We start from the raw sequence: 18,190 nt of genomic DNA on the forward strand, positions 1-18,190 counted from the left end.
AACTTTAAAAGCATCTGGTCCTTTGTCCGCTTTCATCACCAGCCCCCTTCAGGAGCAGAGTCATTGGTCACAGATGCTGAAGAGATGCTGCAACTCTGTGACGCCTGTCCATGACATTCTGGCAGCAATGACAAGAACCGTCAAGGTGCAGGCATCAGTAATGTGTCCACGGAGTGTGAGGCTGGACAATCACTTTGGTCTGAAGGCTGCACAAAGCACAGGGAAGAGGCCCTGGACTGTGACACCTGCCTTTATCTTGTGCAGAAAGGTTTCACATTTGAGTGACACAAACACTGTTCATCAGGATAAGGAGCCATAGGCAGGGGGACATTCTTGGGAGTTTATTTACAATAATGAACATTATGTACAAGTGATTAACACCCATGCCCATGCTGTGCAGCCTAAATAGCCAAGTGGTTATGGTACTGGGTTTGTAACCCCAAGATCAAGAGTTCAAATCTCACAATGGCAAATTATGAAACAATGTAATTTCATCTGAATAGGACAGATGGAAACGTGTTTGTACTCGAAAGAGTTACATCTTCCTAACCCTGCCGCTACATCTTGGTGCTCCCCAGACATCCACAGTGGAGGTGGAGGCAGTCTGCTGACTATGACGCCCTGTCTGTGATGACCTTGACAAGTGTCTTCTGAAGGCCCGAGACCTGGAGGGCCATGGCCTGCTTTCAGGGTTATGCTGTGTGGCAGTGATACCCTCCTCGACCTGTGGAGCTGGAGCTGCTGAGGTCACAGGAAAAGGGGATTCAGATGAGCCACGCACTCCCAGAGTCACCTCGGTGGATGGCCCTGGAGTGTGCACCTGCTGGCCCTCCTCCCTATGGGTGCCCAAGGGCCCCTGGCTGACTCCTTGAGGAGAAGGGGTAGCTGGAGTGAGATTGAGCTGCCCCACACCCCTCTCATGTAAACACTGTTGGAGGCCAACTATGGCATTGGTGATGGAGTTCGTGCAGGAGTGACATTCTGGACCAAGGTCTCCATGTGGCCGCCATCCCACCAGTGTTGACCTTGGTGCATTGCAAAGTTAGCGCTATCACCTCAGCTTGAAGACAGATGGACTCCTCCATCGTGCCTTGCAATCTGCGGAGTGCAGCAGACATCCCTTCCTGATGTTCCCAAGCTTGCCTTTGCAGCTCCAGCAACCGTGACATGGCCGAGTCCAGAGGCTCAGCATCTGACTTGGACTCAGCAAATTTCTGGCCTTCAGCAGTCCTCTGAGTGCCAGGGACCTGGGAAGTCCCTGCAGCCACCTGCTGTGGATCAGGAAGTGCCATGTGCTCACTAAATTGTGATCCTGAAGCTACTCTAAAGCTAGGTCCCACTGAGGTGTGTGTCTCTGCGCTGGTGGAGGGTGTGGGTGAGCACTGTGACGGAACTTCAGGGAGGGTTTCAGCAGATTCCTCTTCTGAACTTCCCTCAGGGCTTGAGTGGGAGCCCTGGGTTGTGGTCTATCTTGACAGTTTCCCAGATGTGAAAGCAAAGGGAGATAATTAGTGCATGGCAGTGGCCTGTGAATGAGGACACGTCACTCACAGCATGGTTGTCTGATGGATGTTGCACTGCTGGATCCTCACTTGGTAGAGCAGCACTGACGTCACCATCAGAACAGGAACGGTCCAGGTCCTCGCCGACCAGCTGGATGGCTCTGTTTTCAAAGTCTGTGAGGACCTTAATTTCAGGCATTCCTCCAACAGTCTGCAATTTCTCCATCTTGTTGTGTGCCAGGTTGTTCTGCATGAATAGAGGTGGAGAGAGTGCGAGCAGGATGCCTGCCAGGCCAGATGATAAACATAAAAGCAAACTACTGCGGATGCTGGAAATCTGAAACAAAAACAAAAATACCTGGAAAAACTCAGCAGGTCTGACAGCATCTGCGGAGAGGAGCACAGTTAACGTTTCGAGTCCATATGACTCTTCATCAGAAATAAGGAAATAGAGAAATGAGGTGAAATATAAGCTGGTAAGGGGGTGGGGTGGGATAGATAGAGCTGGATAGAGGGCCAGTGATAGGTGGAGGCAAAGGAGAGATTGTCAAAGATGTCATTTTCAAAAGGACAAAGGGGTGTTGATGGTACTGATATTATCTAAGGAATGTGTTAATGGGGACATTAAGGGTAGCAAGCAGGACAAGCTAGTAACAGATAGCCCTAATGGGGGTCGGGTGGGGGGTAAGGATCGAAATGGGCTAAAAGGCAGAGATAAAACAATAGATCAAAATAAATTTACAGCCTTCTGGACTGAATATTGAGTTCAACAATTTCAGATCATGAACTCTCCCCTCCATCCCCACCCCCTTTCCGATCCCCCTTTTTCCAATAATTTATAATTTTTAAAAGTATATATTTTTCTTTTCCAATCTATTTTTAAATTTATTTCAATCTATTGTTTTATTTCCACCTTTTAGCCCATTTCAATCCCTTCCCCCCACCCCACCCCCACTAGGGCCATCTGCCACTAGTTTGTCCTGCTTGCTACCCTTAATGTCCCCATTAGCACATTCCTTAGATAATATCACCACCGTCAACACCCCTTTTGTCCTTTTGTCTATGACAATCTTGTCTTGGCAATCTCTTCTTTGCCTCCATCCATCACTGGCCCTCTATCCAGCTCTACCTGTCCCACTCTCCCCCCCCTCCCCCCCCCCCCCCCCCCCCCCCCCCCAGCTTATATTTCACCTCATTTCTCTATTTCCTTAGTTCTGATGAAGACTTATTCGGACTCGATACGTCAACTGTGTTCCTCTCCACAGATGCTGTCAGACCTGCTGAGTTTTTCCAGGTATTTTTCTTTTTGTTTCAGATGATAAGTATGCCTGGCCTGTGCAGGTGGTGAGTGGTCCCATAGACGGGATGAGGACAATGACGGTGAGAGTGAGAGAGTGAATGGTGATGCCCATTGAACCAGCAGTGAGCGAGATCCCTGTGCATGTGTGATGGGTTTATGAGTATATGAGTTGAGAATGATGAGAAGAGTGACTTCTCCTGGCAGAACGAAGGAGACCATTCATCCTTCTGCGGCACTGGGTGCATGTCCTCTTTTCTAGGGCATTGGCGCTGACCCCCGCTGCCACCGCCTCCCAAGCCAGATTAGTGATGTTGCTGCACATCTTGTGGCCAGAGCAGGGTTAGAGGACATTACAGCAGGCCTCCGTTGCGTCCAAAAGACACTTGAGGGACGCGTCATTGAAGCTGGGGACCACAGTCTTCTTGCCTTTCAGGGCCATGTCTTCCATGCAGCAGTCGTGGGCTGGAAGCACTGAGAGGTGTGCATGTGGCTGCACTTTAAATATGGTGCCCGGCATGATGAAACGGCAAGGTGATGGCACGGTGGGCTAATGAGACCCCGCCCACCATGGAAATGGCGTTTTTCCTGGGAATGCATAATTAATGCAGCGGGTTTGGGTAATGTGGCTTGAGAAGCCACCATTGTGGCCGGCAGGTAAAACATTATATTACCTGCCAGCTGCCGCACATAGTAAAATCAGGGGTGATTCAGCCCATAGTCTTTGTGATCCTTCCAGTTTCATTACAATGGGTGAACTCCAATTACTGTGACTGGGCTCTGTGATGTCAATTTGAAGCATAAATTCAATTCCTTTCCGCAATTGAGCTAATTTTACTGGATGTAATCTATATGGGTGCTGCCTTGCTGAAACGGAATTCCCCACATCAACATCATGTTCAGCTAATGGTTTCCCTTAATTTATTTCCACAAATTGCTTTGTGTGACTACAATAGCTCTTTTAAATCACTCTGACACTTTTCTGGAAGGTAGCTTAATATCACATTTGGATTCTTAAGTACATCTCCATTGTCCAATTTAATCAGAAGAAGAACAATTTTACCCCCTTTTCCTTACTTACAACTATCAGTACCTCCTCCTGTTTAACCTCTCTGTCAAAGTATTTCTTCAGCATACTTACATTGTACACTTGCTGAACCTTTCTCCTATCTTGGGTATTCACCACATAGTTTACCTCACTCAGTCTCTTTTCAATCTGGTGAGGTCCACTCAACCTTGCCTTCAACGGTTGACCTGACAGTGGCAACAGTACTAACATTTTTTTCCCTATTCACAAAATTATGAGCCTTTGCCCTTTTTTCTGCCTTTGCTTTCATCACTTGTTGAGATATCTTTAAATGCTTCCTAGCTACCTCACATGCCTTACTTAATCTTTCTCTGAATTTCATCACATAATCCAGGAAAGTAGTTTCAGAACTTTGCCTCACTAATTTCTCCTGAATCAGTTTGAGTGGTCCCCTTACTTCAAGCAAACAGCAAGAATGGAATCCCTCAATCCAATCATATAGATAGTCTTGGCTACATGCACTAATCATAGTCTTTTTAAATTCTGATGCCACCTTTCTAAGGCACCTTATGATTCAGAGTGATAGACTGATGACCTAAATGGCTTTATTCCTGGGCTGTTTATTACTTTCTTGAACAGCTGTGGCATGAAATTTGAACCCCGATCTGACTGTATTTCTTTTGGTAACCGTTATCTTGTAAAGAATTTGGTTAACTCCTCTACAATCACCTTTACTATAATTTCCCTTAAGGGCATTGCTTCTGGAAATCTCATGGACACATCCATGATTGTTAGTAAGTACTGATTTCCACTTTTAGTCTTCGGGAGGGGTCCTGCACAATCAATCAGTACCCTGTTAAAAGGTTCCTCAAATGCTGGAATTGGAATTAAAGGTGCAGGTTTAATTTCTGCTTGAGGTTTTCCTTTCACCTGATATGTATTACATGTTTGACAGAATTTGACTACATCTTAGTCAAGGCCAATAGAAATGTTTTTGTATTTTAGCTTGTGTTTTCCTAATTCCTAAATGTCCAGCCATTGGGATTTCATGAGCCACTCTCAAAATTTCATTCCGGTACCCAGATGGTATCACTACTTGGTGCAATATCTCCTACTTTTCATCTGCTGGGACATGAAACGGTCTCCATTTCCTCATTAAAACATTGTTCTTAATGTAATAACACTCTGGAATGTATTCTGCTTCTGTTTCAGGATAAGCTGATTGGTATAAATGCTTTAAGTCTGGATCTTTCTGCTGTAACTCCACTAACTTCAATTAAATAAACAGCTCAGCCTCATCATTTTCAACCTTCTCCTCCTGGCTAATTTTTCCAAAAATAGATCCAGCCAACTGAATTTCAGCATCATCCTCCTGTCGTTTAGATTCTTCCTCTTCCTGTTTAAACTTGTGCGTTTGTGACCTTGTCACCACACAATCTGGAAATAATCCAGGATTCTCTTTCTGTAAAACCTCAGTTGGTTGTGTCTCAACAGGCTGCTCAACTAGAGTAGTCATAGTCAATATCTGTGATGCTGCTATATCATTCCCTATAATAAATCGAACCCCTGCAATGGGCAATTTCTCTACTACCCTAACAATCACCTCTCCTGTTTTCAAATCACTTTTTAAATTTACTTCATACAATGAAATAGGTTTGACTTCCCCATGAATGCCACTGATTAATACTCTATCCTGCAATAACAGTCCAGACAACAGATGCTACATCAATGACTGGCTAGCCGCTTCCCCCCCCACCCCCCCGTGTCCCTTAAAACTTTGACATCCTTTCCTCCTCTTCCCTTTAAACATAGATATACTTTCCCTTTGCATATAAAATCTCTAAACATCTCTGTAACCTGCCCTCCAGGATTCCCTTGGGTAGGTTGTGAGCACATTCCCACTTCTCTAGCTACTACTGATTCTTCTCTCTCCACCTATACAAAAGCTGCTAGTTTTTCTTGCCCCTGGATCTCAGAGCCCACAGTGCTTTACTTACGAGTTCTTATCACTGCAATCAATCTCCCATTTAACCCTTAACAGTTTGATCTCGTACGTCCAGCCTTATTACAATGGTAACATATCAGTTTCCTTCCTTCAACTCTACTTTCCATCTTTCCTGCTTGATCCTTATTACAAGCACTTTTACCATCACTAGATTTTCATTATCTCCAATTTCTTTGCTGATTTCCATATAAGCCTTTTCCTACACTCAACTGGTTGTGTGATATATCACACATATCGGCTAAAACAGCAAATTCCCTGATCTTTTTGCTTTGTCTTTCATCTAAATATGTCTTGATGTTTATTGGAATGCTACTTATAAGTTCCTCCATAATCATAACCTCTCTTACATTTTCAAAAGTCTCACCTAATTTTGATGCCCTGAACCATAGATCCTAGATAATTTCTTTCTCGCTTGCAAACCCTATAAAAGTCTGATTAGGTCTCTTGCTTATAATCCTAAACTTCAACTGATAAGCTTCAGGGACAAGCTCATGAGCATTTAATATTACCATCTTTACTAACTCGTAGTCTGAAGATTGTTCCTCTGATAAGCTTGCATATACATTCATTGCTGTACCTAAATAAACACTCTGTAACGTAATAGTTCAAGCATCTCTTGGCCAATTCACTTTCAAATGAGATAAATTATCTTTTAACTCCATCCTCTGTAAATGTAGGTACTAACTGTAGATTTTTAGTTAAACCAAATTCCTCAAAGGAATCAAAGCCACCATCTGAATCACTATCTCTCCATTCTTTCTTTATTTTGAGCTTCATTTTAGACAGTTTATACTGTCTGGCTTCTTTCCATGTAATACTCCCTTATAGAGGTTTAACTATAAAAATCCAGTAATATTACCCAAGGCAATCTGTTGTAGCTTTAATAAAGGCATATCACATGACCTCTTAAACTCTCTTCCGCTTTGCTGTAGAAATCCAAGACTTCAGAACAAGACTGTTTTTTGAAGCCCAAGGCTTTTCTAGCTTGACTGGATGGCTGATTCAAACTGTGTCTTCTCCCAGCCTAGAGCTGTTTCCAGGAGATCTTCCTCACAAAGCCAGCAGTCAACAGCCAACCATTAAGCTCTTCACAGTAACTCTAAAATACCTTTTTACCCCTTTCATCTCAGGTTCCATTGTTCTCACACCTCTTTGAAACTCAAATCCTTCCAGATATAAATTCTTTCATATTTCTATTTTGTTTCTGCTTTCAGGTCAATAAAATGTAATGGACCGTCTTCTGTTTACTCATGGTAAGATGCAAAAATGTTTCTCATCACCTCTGAGTTCCCTTTGATATTCAAATGAACTCTCAAGTTATCTAAAAATGCAAATGTTAGATCCAACCTATTTACTTGTACCACAAACACCTCATTATATCTCATTACAAATGCACAAACCTGACACTTCTCTCCTTTCATGTCTTAAACCTCCCAGACAAGCTGTCTCTAGTAACCTTTCCCCAGCTTAATCAAATCATTTACATACACACACACACTCAGCCTTCTTCAGAAAATAACACAATATTCCCCAAACATATTGAAAAACTTAATATCCAGTCTCACATTTCCATCAATATGCAGCTGACCTGTGATTATAATAGTGTATCATATAGGTAATGAGCACTTCCCAGGCAGCAACTCCGATGGTTTTACTTTGTGCCAATCATGGCAAACCTCTTTGAAGACAAAAGGAGACAGGGAATATAGCTCATAAGACATCTCCACCCTGTCTTATAGTAGAGCTCTGTCCAGATCTGCTGCAAGTTGCTTAACTCATAGGAATATAGGAGTAGGAGTAGGCCGTTCAGTCTCTTGAGCGAGCTCTGCCATTTAACTAGATCATGGATGATTTTCAATCTCAATGCCATCTTCTCACACTTTCCTTCTATCCCTTGATGTAATTGGTATCTAGAAATCTATTGACATCTGCTTTGAACAGTGACTGAACCTCCATGGCTCTTGAGGTACAGAATTCCAAAGATTCACCACCCTTTGACTTAGATTCACCACACTCTGCATTGATGGTCATCTTTCAAAATTCTATAGGCTCTGGAATGTTTCCTACAGATTGGAAGGTTGCAAATGTACCCCCACTATTTCAGAAAGAGGGAGAAAGAAAACGGGGAATTACAGACCTGTTAGCCTGACATCTGTAGTGGGGAAAAATTTAGAATCAATAATAAAGGATGTGATAACATGACATTTAGAAGATAATGGTAGGATTGGGCAGAGTCAACATGGAATTATGAAAAGGAAATCATGTTTAGCAAACCTATTGAAGTTTTTTAATGTGACTAGTAGAATAGACAAGGGTTAACTTGTTGATGTGGTACTTTTAGATTTTTAGAAAGTTTTTGATAAGATCCACACGAAAGGTTGGTAAACAAAATTAGAGCACATGGGATTGGGATAATATAGTGGCACAGATTGAGAATTGGTTAACAGACAGAGAATAGAAATAAATGGGTAATTTTCAGGTTGGCAGGCTGTGACTAGTGGAGTATCACAAAGATCAGTGCTTGGGCCCCAGCTATTCACAATCTATATCAATGATTTGGATGTGGGGATTAAATGTAATATTTCCATTTTTGCAAATGACACAAAACTAGGGTGGAAGTGTGAGTTGTGAGGAGGATGAGAAGACACTTCAAAGGGATTTGGAGACTCTAAGCAAAAGGTCAAAATTTTGGTAGATGGAATACAATGTGGAAAAATGTGAGGTTATCCACTTTGGTAGGAAGTACAAAAAGACAGAGTATTTCTTAAATGGTGAGAGGCTGGAAAGTGTTGAACTTCAAAGGGCATCCTTGTTCATGAATCAGTGAAAGCTAACATACCAGCACAGCAAGCAATTAAGAAGGCAAGTGGTATGTTGGCCTTTATTACAAAACGATTTGAGTATAGGAGTATAAAGCTGTCATACTGCAATTATATAAAGCCCTGGAGTATTGTGTGCAGTTTTGGTCTCCTTACCTAAGAAAAGGTATAATTGCCATTGAGGGAATGCAACATATAAACAAATGAACAAGGGGCAGGAGGAGGCCATTTGACCCCTCAAGCCTGCTCCGCTAGTCAACAAGACCATGGCTGATCTGATAGTAACCTCAAATCAGCATCCGGGCCTACCCACGATAATTTATCACCCTCTTGCTTACCAATAATCTATCCACATCTGCCTTAAAATATTCAAAGACTGCTTCAAGCACTTTTTCAGGAAGAGAATTCCACGGGCTAATGACCCTCTGAGAGAAAAAATTTCGCCTCATCTCCATCTTAAATGGGTGGCCCCTTATTTTTAAACAGTGACACTGAGTTCTAGATTCTCCCACAAGTGGAAACATCCTCTCCACATCCACCCTGTCAGGACCCCTCAGAATCTTATATATTTCAATCAACAATTCACCAAACTAATTCCTGCGATGAAGGGATTGCCCTGTGAGGAAAGGTTAAATAGGCTGGACCTTTTAGAAATTGAGAGGTGATCTCATTCAAAGATACAAAATTCTTACCGGGCTCAACAGGACAATATGTTGGATGGGTGGTTCTGGACCTCCCTGGCTGGAGGGTCCAGAACCAGGGGACACAGCCTTAGAATAAGGGAAGACATTTAGGACTGAGATGAGAAGAAATTTCTTCACTCAGAGGGTGGTGAGTCTTTGGAATTCTCTGTCCCAGAGGGTTGTGGAGGCCCAGTCATTGAGTATGTCCAAGACTGAGATAGATAGGTTTCTACATATTAAAAACATCAAGTGATATGGGGATAATGCAGGAAATGGTGTTAAAGTAGAAGATCAACCATGATCTCACTGAATGGCAGAGTGGGCACAAAGGCTGAATGGCCTTCTCCTGGTCCACATTCTTACGTTCTTATTAAACAAATTCCTTCTCATCTCAGTCCTAAATGGCCTACCCCTTATTATGAGATTGTGTCCCCTGGTACACGTCCGCCTAGCCAGGGGAAACATCCTCCTTACATCTACCCTGTCAGGTCTTGTAAGAATGTTCTACACTTCAATGAGATCACCTCTCCTTCTTCTAAGAGACTACAGGCCCAGTCCCCTCAATCTTTCCCCATAGGACAATCCTGCCATCCCTGGTGAACATTCGTTGGACTCCCTCTATGACTAGTAAATCCTTCTTTTGGTAAGGAGACCAAAACTGCACGTAATTCTCCAGACGTGGTCTCACTAAGGATCTATACAACCATAGCAAGGCTTCCTTACTCCTGTACTCAAATCCCCTTGCAATGAAGGTTAACATACTATTTAGCTTCCTAATTGCTTGTTGCACCTGCATGTTAGCTCACTCCCTCTGACCACTATTTCTCTCTCCCCGACCAGCATCTCCCTCTCCCAACCACCATATGCTCCCCTGACTATCATCTTGCTCCCCTTGTAATCTCTTCCCTCTCCTCCCGCACATGGCCCCACCATGCAATCATTCCCTGTTCTCCCCCTGCGTTCTGCTGCTGCAGGCTTCCCTGTGTACCAATTGGAGGCCCTGCACCAAGGTCTTCCCATCACCCTCACGTTTCCCCTCCTCTTCTGCACTGTCACCCTGGCCCCTGACCTCTCACACGCCACCCTCCCCACCACCCCCAACCCATTACCTTAAAGTTCAGGTTCCAGCGCAGCACACCTTCTTCATGTCTGACAGCAGTCCCAGTGGTGGCCACCACTCCCAGTGACGCTGATGGGACTAGAACGCTGCCAGCTATTTGATTGGCTAGCAGCTGTTGGAACTGGGACTTCCTCACCAGATGAGGGCAGAAAGCCTGACTCAAGCCAATTAACACCCCCTGCCTTGTAAAATCCAGCCCCGGGTGTGAGTGTTATAGGTTTTGTAGAGGCAACACAGCGAAATCTGACACTGTTCTCATTCAGCATCCTCTTACACACACACGCGCTCACTGACACACACAAACGCACACACACACACACACACACACACACACACACACACACACACTGACACACACACACTCTGGGTTGGATTTTCAGTTGCTGTTGGGGGGGTGAGCATGGGTGCACATTTGCATTGAAAAATGTAATTCCAGAGGGTGTCACTGGATCCCGTGCCTCCGGAACCCTGTGAGATTTTCAAAGGGCAGGAGATGGGGAGCTAGGAACCCACACACCATTAATTATTGACTGTTGGTGAGCTCATTAACAGGCCTCAGAAGAGTAGTCAGGAAATTTCAGCCTGTAGGCACAGGGAAAATACAGTGTCTGGGATAAGTCAGGGTACAGCTGGCATGAACACAGTAGGAGCCATGAGTGCTAATGGATACATTGGTCAGCATAGTTAAGAAATGGAGAATAATGCTCAGCTGCACAACCAGTGGCATAGAGCTGCCTTTGCTGGTGCTGTGAGGCTTGTATTTGTGAACATTGAGTGAATGGCAGGATTCCTGAGAGGGTCGTGAAGTTGCTGGGCAGCAGAGGTTCATAGTCCAAGTCCTGGTGAACAAACGAATGGAAGCTGAGGGAGTTGAAACGGAAGCAGACTACTCTGACGTTGGACAGAGTAGTGAGGAGGAACTTCAGCAGATGCAACCTCTTGGTCAGGAGGAGGTCAGAGGAGCACAGGGGAGGGGCTGCAAGGGGAAGAAAGTGCTACCCAAGACATTAGGTATACTGGCCAATATTCAGCTACCAGCAAATGGCAGTGCCCCAATGCCATAGGAGACTGCACCTACCCAGGCAATTGGTCTCTGACATTTGTGCTCTGGTCCACAATGACCTGAGGCCTCATGAATTGCATAGCAGTCACCTACCTGCAGTTACTAAGGTCACTGTAGCATTGAATCTTTATGCTTTCAGGTCATTCCAGGGATCAGCTACTGACATGGGTGGCATCTTGCAGTCAGCAGCTCATGTTGCTATCAGGCAGTCCTGATGCCCTATTCTGGAGAGCTGGGACCTACATTCATTTTGAATTGGGTGGGCATGATATATTGCTCACTCAGTGATTAAATGATTTAATCCCACCCAAAGTGAGGGATCTGTATTGGTTATTGGTGTGGGAGTATGATGTGATGCTGTGGGCACAATGGAGTCTCCCCCACTCCAACAAGGAGCCTGGCAACAACTGGACAGTGACACTCAGCTCCACCTCCACTGCAGGGCTGGTGGGAAACACAAGCGTGTAGTGATGTGTACTTGGGCAACTCAGCAAATGCCTTGGCACAACCAACCCAATAGAAGACAGCGATCAAACAGCCACAGCCACTTTGTACAGGCGTCTCCTCCATGCCCTTCACCTGAATACAGAGCAATCAAATGATCCTGCTCTTCATGGCCTCCCATCTTGGCACTGCCTGCTGCTTCTGCAATGGCACCCTCACAGTGTCCAGTGTCTCCTCCTCCATTGAGAATGATGTATGAGTAGTCTCACCTATTCCAAGAAGACATTGACCTGAGATATCACGCTCCTGAGTGATGTCCACTGTTCAATTATGACCCAGACGTGAGGTAGCTGGCTTTTCAGAGATGCAACTGGCCAACTTATATTGACAAATGCAAGGGTGAACTATTGCCACTCAGCCAGCTTAGCTTATATGCATGCTGCTGTATATAGAGTTAGAGGCCTGTCAACTGGATGTCACTCACACTCACTTTTAAAATCTTAGCAGATCTTTGAATCTTTTACAACACTGAAACCATAGCCTTCTGATGCTGGCCTCTGTAGCCACATCTACCCAGGCATTCTTGGTGTTGCTGGATGGATTTGGGAATGTGATGGCCTAGTGGTATTATCACTGGACTAGTAATTCAGAGACCCAGGGTAATGCTCCGATACGGCAGATGGTGGAATTTGAATTCAATAAGAATCTGGAATTAAAAGTCTAATGATGACCATGAAACCATTGTCGATTATTGTAAAAACCCATCTGGTTCACTAATGTCCTTTAAGATAGGAAATCCTTACCTGATCTGGCCTGCATGTGACTCCAGACCACAGCAATGTGGTTGACTCTGAAATGCCCTCTGAAATGGCCTACCAAGCCACTCAGTTGTAACAAACCGCTACAAAATCACAAAAATGGAATAAAACTGTACGGATTACTTGACATTGACCTAGGCACCAGAAACGACAACCGCAACTAACGACAACTAACATCAGAGGGCTTGTGCCAAAATTGGGAGAGCTGTTCCTCACAGGCTAGTCAAGCAACAGACTGACATAGTTATCCTCATGGAATCATATCTTACAATGTCCCACACCACCATTACCGTCCCTGGGTATATCCTGTCTCACCGGTAGGACAGGCCCAGCAGAGGTGGTGGCACAGTGGTGTACAGTCAGGAAGGAGTTGCCCTGGGAGTCCTCAACATCGACTCCAGACCCCATGAAGTCTCATGGCATCAGTTCAAACATGAGCAAGGAAACCTCCTGCTGATTACCACATACTGCCCTCCCTCAGCTGATGAATCAGCGCTCCTCCATGTTGAACAACACTTGGAGGAAGCACTGAGGGAGGCAAGGGCACAGAATGTACTCTGGGTGGGGGACTACAATGTCCATCACCAAGAGTGGTTCGTTAGCACCGCTACTGACCAAGCTGGTCGAGTCCTAAAGGACATAGCTGCTAGACTGGGTCTGCGACAGGTGGTGAGGGAACCAAAAAGAGGGTAAACCAGACTTGACCTCATCCTCACCAACCTGCCTGCCGCAGATGCATCTGTCCACAACAGTATCAGTAGGAGTGATCACCACACAGTTGTTGTGGAGACGAAGTCCTAGCTTCACATTGAGGGTACCCCCCACCGTGTTGTGTGGCACTAAAACCGTGCTAAATGGGATAGATTTTGAACAGATCTAGCAACTAAAGACTAGGCATCCATCAGGCACTGTGGGCCATCAGCAGCAGCAGAATTGTTCTCGAATACAATCTGTAACCACATGGCCTGGCACATCTCCCACTCTACCATTACCATCAAGCCAGGGGATCAACCCTGGTTCAATGAAGAGTGCAGGAGGCATTCCAGGAACAGCACCAGGCATACCTAAAAATGAGGTGTCAACCTGGTGAAGCTATAACACAGGACTACTTGCATGCCAAATAGCATAAGCAGCAAGTGATACACATGGCTATGTGACCCATAATCAATGGGTCAGATCTAAGTCCTCCAGTCCTGTCACATCCACATGTGAATTGTGGTGGACAATTAAACAACTCACTGGAGGAGGAGGGTCTACAAATATCCCCATCCTGAATGATGGGGGAACCCAGCGCATCAATGCAAAAGATAAGGCGGAAGCATTTGCTTCAATCTTCAGCCAGGAGAGCCGAGTGGTTGATCCATCTCGGCCTCCTCCTGAGGTCCCCAGCATCACAGGTGCCAGTCGTCAGCCACTTCAATTCACTCCAAGTGATATCAAGAAACAGCTGAAGGCACTGGGTACTGCAAAGGCTATGGGCCCTGACAATATTCCAGCAATAGTACTGAAGACTTGCTCTCCAGAAACTGCTGCGCCCCTAGCCAAGCTGTTCCAGCACAGCTACAACACTGGCATCTACACGGCTATGTGGGAAATTGCCCAGGTATGTCCTGTACACAAAAAGCAGGCCAAATTAAACCAGGCCAATTACTGTCCCATCAGTTGACTCTCGATTATCAGTAAAGTAATGGAAGGGGTCATCAGCAGTGCTATCAAGCGGCACTTGCTTAGCAGTAACCTGCTCACTGATCCAGTTTGGGTTCCGCCAGGGCCATTCAGCTCCTGGCCTCATTACAGCCTTGGTTCAAACGTGGACAAAAGAGCTGAACTCCAGAGGCGAGGTGAGAGTGACTGCCCTTGACATCAAGGCCACATTAGACTCAGTGTGGCATCAAGGAGCCCTAGCAAAACTGGAGTCAATGGGAATCAGGGGGAAAACTCTCTGCTGATTGGAGTCATACCTAGCACAAGGGAAGATGGTTGTGGTTATTGGAGATCAGTAGGCTCAGATCGAGGATATCACTGCAGGCATTCCTTAGGGTAGTGTCCTCAGCCCAACCATCTTCAGCTGCTTCATAAATGACCTTCCTTCCATCATAAGGTCAGAAGTGGGGATGTTCACTGATGATTGCACAATGTTCAGCATCATTTGTGACTCATCAGATACTGAAGCAGTCCATGTCCAAATGCAGCAAGACCAGTACAATATCCAGGCATGGGCTGACAAGTGGCAAGTAACATTCACACCAAACAAGTGTCAGGCAATGACCATCTCCAACAAGAGAGAATCCAACCATTGCACTTTGATGTTCAATGGTATTACCATCAGTGAATCCCCAACTATCAACATCCTGTGGGTTACCATTGACCAGAAACTGAACGGGAATAGCCATATAAATACTGTGGTTACAAGAGCAGGTCAGAGGCTAGGAATAGTGCAACGATTAACAGACCTCTTGACTCCACAAAGCCTGTCCACCATGTGCAAGGCACAAGTCAGGAGCGTGATAGAATATTTCCGACTTGCCTGGATGAGTGCAACTATCACAGCACTCAAAAAGCTTGACACCATCCAGGACAAAGCAGCCTGCTTGATTGGCACCACATCCACAAACATTTACTCCCTCCACCACCTACGCACAGTAGCAGCAGAGTGTACCGTCTACAAGATGCATTGCAGGAATTCACCAAGGCTCCTTAAACAACACCTTCCAAGCCCATGACTCCTACCATCTAGAAGGACAAGGGCAACAGATACATGGGAACACCACCACCTAGAAATTCCCCTCCAAGTCACTCACCATCCTGACTTGGAAATATATTGCCATTCCTTCACTTTCGCTGGGTCAAAATCCTGGAGCTCCCTCCCTAACAGCACTCTGGGTGTATCTACACCACATGGACTGCAGCATTTCAAGGAGGAAGCTCACCACCACCTTCTGAAGAGCAACTAGGGATGGGCAATAAATGCTGGCCCAGCCAGCAAAGCCCACATCACATGAATGAATAATTTTTAAAAAAATTTCTTCTGCCAGATGCCAGGAACAATATCTCTCGCATCTCAGCAACTGCCTCAGAGAGGTGTCAAAGAACCTTGGGATCACTCATGGATGCTGTGGATGCCCTCCTTTGCCATCTCCTCAGCGAACAACAAGCCCAGTCATGGCTACTGCTGGTCTTTTCCAAGGGCTTTCCATTTCCAGGTCCCACTCCCAGGCCACTTCCAGTGCTGCTAATTGAGCATCAAACAGGCCCCTGGACCAAATAGACCCTTTGCATTTCAAAATCGTGCTGTTCACTGCTCTTGACACATAAATCTACCAAGCATCGGGCACCTAATCCTAGATTGAAAAACCAGCTGTCTCACACTCAGTCATGCACACACTCACTCATTCATACTGACTTGTTCATTCACATGCACTCACTCACTCACTGACACTCACACAAGCGTAGTCACTTATTCACGTGCTTTCAAAGAGATATAAAAGGGGTCTTTCCCTTACCTTACCTAATGGTGAGAAAGCTCTTCTGTGGAGCAAGTTTAATTCAGTGCAGTACAGTACTACACAGCGTTTTGCTTTAAAACAATATAACTGTGCACAGATTTTTTTTATTCATTCATGTGATGTGAGCGTTGCTGGCTAGGCCAGCATTTGTTGTCCATCCCTAATTGCCCTTCAGAAGGTGGTGTTGAGCTGCCTTCTTGAACCGCTGCAGTCCATGTGATGTAGATACACCCACATTGCTGTTAGGGAGAGAATTCCAAGATTTTGACCCAGCATAAGCAAAAGAATGGCGATATATTTCCAAGCCAGGAGGGAGAGTGACTTGGAGGGGAACTTCCAGGTGGTGATGTTCCCATGTATCTGCTGCCCTTGTCCTTCTAGATAGTAGGAGTCATGGGTTTGGAAGGTGCTGTTTAAGGAGGCTCGCTGAGTTCCTGCAGTGCATCTTGTAGATGGTACACACTGCTGCTACTGTGCGTTGGTGGTGGAGAGAGTGAATGTTTGTGGATGAGGTGCCAATAAAGCTGGCTGCTTTGTCCTGGATGGTGTCAAGCTTCTTGAGAGATTTTGGAGCTGCACTCATCCAGGCCATTGGAGAGTATTCCATCACACTCCTGACTTGTGCCTTGTAGATGGTGGACAGGCTTTGGGGAGTCAGAAGATGGGTCACTCACCACAGGATTCTTAGCCTCTGATCTGCTCTTGTAGCCACAGTTTTTACGTGGCTACTCCAGTTCAGTTTCCGGTCAAAGGTAACGCCCAGTTAGGGGATTCAGTGATAGTAATGCCATTACATGTCAAGGGACGATGGTTAGATTCTCTCTTGTTGGAGATGGTCATTGCCTGGCACTTGTGTGGCAGAAAGGTAACTTCCCACTTGTCAGCCCAAGCCTGGATATCATCCAGGTCTTGCTGCATTTGGACACGGACTGCTTCAGTATCTGAGGAGTCGTGAATGGTACTGAACATTGTGCAATCATCAGCAAACATGCCCACTTCTGACCTTATGAGAGAAGGAAGGTCGTTGACGAAGCAGCTGAAGATGGTTGGGCCAAGGACACCACCCTGAGGAACTCCTGCAGTGATGTCCTGGAACTGAGATTAGTGACCTCAAACAACCATGAATATCTTCCTTTGTGCTAGGCATGACTCCAACCTGTGGAGATTTTTCCCCTGATTCCCATTGACTCCAATTTTGTTCGGGCTCCTTGATGGCACACTCAGTTAAATGCTGCCTTGATGTCAGGGGCAGTCACTCTCACCTTACCCCTGGAGTTCAGCTCTTTTGTTCAGGTTTTAACCAAAGCTGCAATCAGGTCAGGAGCTGAGCGACCCTGGAAGAACGCAAACTGAGTGTCAGTGAGCAGGTTATTGCTAAGCAAGTGCTGCTTGATAGCACTATTGCTGACCCCTTCCATTACTTTACTGATGATCGAGAGTCGACTAATGGGGCAGTAATTGGCCAGGTTGGATTTGTCCTGCTTTTTGTGAGCAGGACATACCTGGACAATTTTCCATATTCCCAGGTAGATGCCAGTGTTGTAGCTGTACTGGAACAGCTTGGCTAGGGGCGCGGCAGGTTCTGGAGCACAAGTCTTCAGTACTATTGTCAGGGTCCATAGCCTTTGCAGTGTTCAGTGCCTTCAGCCGTTTCTTGATATCACGTGAAGTGAATCAAATTGGCTGAAAACTGGCATCTATGGTGCTGGAGGCCTCCAGAGAAGGCTGAAATGGATCATCTACTCAGCACTTCTGGCTAAAGATTGTAGCAAATACTTCAGCCTTATCTTTTGCACTGATGTGCTGGACTCTCCCATCATTGAGGATGGGGATATTTGTGGAGCCTCCTCCTCCAGAGACTTGCTTAATTGTCCACAACAATTCACAACTGGATGTGGCAGGGCTG

The 18,190-nt window shown here is 45.5% G+C and overlaps 1 long non-coding RNA gene across 1 annotated transcript in view; it reads left to right on the forward strand.

Moving 5' to 3' along the window:
* Positions 1 to 18,190, forward strand: part of LOC121290327 — a 31,428-nt gene that overhangs the window by 11,178 nt on the left and 2,060 nt on the right. The window contains exon 2 of the long non-coding RNA XR_005945771.1: positions 7,046 to 7,084. This is a non-coding gene — a long non-coding RNA (uncharacterized LOC121290327). The remainder of the gene's footprint in view (positions 1 to 7,045; positions 7,085 to 18,190) is intronic.

The sequence above is a fragment of the Carcharodon carcharias genome, chromosome 18, assembly GCF_017639515.1.
Source record: "Carcharodon carcharias isolate sCarCar2 chromosome 18, sCarCar2.pri, whole genome shotgun sequence".
Taxonomy (NCBI): domain Eukaryota; kingdom Metazoa; phylum Chordata; class Chondrichthyes; order Lamniformes; family Lamnidae; genus Carcharodon; species Carcharodon carcharias.